This window comes from Mesitornis unicolor, unplaced genomic scaffold (assembly GCF_000695765.1).
Source record: "Mesitornis unicolor isolate BGI_N332 unplaced genomic scaffold, ASM69576v1 scaffold37638, whole genome shotgun sequence".
In the NCBI taxonomy this organism is placed as follows: domain Eukaryota; kingdom Metazoa; phylum Chordata; class Aves; order Mesitornithiformes; family Mesitornithidae; genus Mesitornis; species Mesitornis unicolor.
In genome coordinates this window covers 6,113-8,125 of record NW_010203525.1, presented here as the reverse complement: position 1 = coordinate 8,125, position 2,013 = coordinate 6,113, and positions in this window count along the sequence as shown.

The window sequence follows — 2,013 nt, the reverse complement described above, 5'->3', positions numbered from 1 at the left end:
GGGCAAAACTGTTTGAAATGAGCAGCTTGTCAGGTATCGGATCCTGTCATGAAAATGATGTGTTCCTTTCGCAAGAATGAGATGACAGCTGCCCAACTCATGGCTGAACGTTGTCAGAAGTGTCACAGTTGGAAGGAATGTCCCTGCTTTCCTTATCTTCAGAAGCTACTTGTGCAGGTTTAGGAAATGTGTGTTGTTTGGCAGAAGATTCTCTCCAAGTGCTTTAAAGTTGGGAATTTTATGACGAAAAAATAGCTATTATTTGATTCTTTATTTTTTAAATGAAAATGCTGCCCACAAAGATAAAACTTGTTCTCCCTTGATTAATTAAATTAGCTAAACTAAAGGAAATTGGTCATTTACGTAACATGTTGCATTAATCATGCCATTAAAAAATGGACATTTCTGGCAATGTTCTTGTGTGATGCAGTAAATTTGCAGTGTTGTAAATAGAGTATTTTTCTGTTTAAATAGAGTATTTTATTTCTGTTTAAAATAGAATATTTTACTGTTGTAAATAGAATATTTTTCACACAGTCAGGTGGGTTTTCTAATATTTTTTTTAAGGTAAATAAATTGAGAGAACTCTTTGTTTTATTTGTGAGAGTGCCAATGGCAGAAAGAAATAAAGGTAAAAAATGGAAGTAAAATGTATCTTTCTGATTAGCATGTATTTTTTCTTGTGTAATAGGTGGTCAGGAGGGCCATCTCAAGCTACATTTGATTCATTTGATTTAGTGAGCTCTCTTAAAAAGAAAAATTCCCTAATTGCTTCCAGGGAACAGTTCAAAGCACAGATATAAGAAAGAAGACAGAAAATATATGCTTGTATGTAATATGACTCATTCATGCTTACTTTAATCACAGGGGGCCTTTTAAATACTGATTATTGTAAAATATTTGAGTTTAAAGTGTCAACATTTGAATCCAGAGTCAGGTAATAAATGTGTGTGTGTGTCCCCTTTCTTTTCCTCCCCTTGGAAAATACTATTACTGTTAAATAGGAACTTTCTACGGTCGTAGGCAGATTTGTAACGCTTTACATTATCCATTGGTGATAGATTTAGAATTTGTAAGACAAATTCCCTCAGATGTCCCTTTTCTGATATTAGGAGGCTGGCTGTCATTTTTATGGTGGTGTATTCTGCAGAAGTGACTTCAACTGGAGCATGTTGGCATGCATGGTACTCGTCTTCTCTGTCCCTATTAGTAAGAGGCCAAAGTCCCCAATTTGAGAAGTTTATATTATAAGAAACAGAGCTAGGAAATTTAAGCCACTGCTTAAATTAATTTAACTTTGGGTTTTGGCTGGATTTTCTTGTTTGCACGAAGAGGCTCCTTTCTGGATAATCTAGAAGTCTTTTATACAAAATATACCCTATGCACCTTAAAATTAACTTCGTATGTAGTGAAGACTTGAAATAGCCATACATTTATTTATTTTTTTTTACATTTCAGCATAGGCTTTACTAAGGAGAAATCTGAAATCAGATGTTGACTTACTTAGGTATGCTCGGTGGAAAATTCTTAAAGAGCAGAGAATACTAATCCCAGTGGTAGAAACAGACCCCACAGATACAAAGCTTTTGGACAATGAACAGCACAAAACCGATACAGGATGGGGTCACAACCTTCTGAATGAAATAGTCACCAAGCAAGAAGTGCAGTGCTGGCGAGACTGCCTGGTTTGGGCATCTAACAAGGTAACGGCTTTGCTTTTTAGTCCCAAATGAAGTACAGTGTAGGGGCAACCAGAAGAGTGGTCTTTACACCAGCAGTTTGGTGTTAGCACATATTTAGGATTTGGAAAAAATTGAAAACTGAAATTGAGAGCATGTGATGTATCAACAACTTGTAGGAAACATGCTGATTTCAAAATTAACCCTCTGCTTGAATAGTTAGCAGGATGATTGATTTCTTTTTAGTGTAACTGAATTTTATGTGTCCTGGGCTTGCTTTTGCAGTTGTGTTTATTTTCTTTTAAGGCTAGGTGGGAGAGTGTCTAAGTGAGCC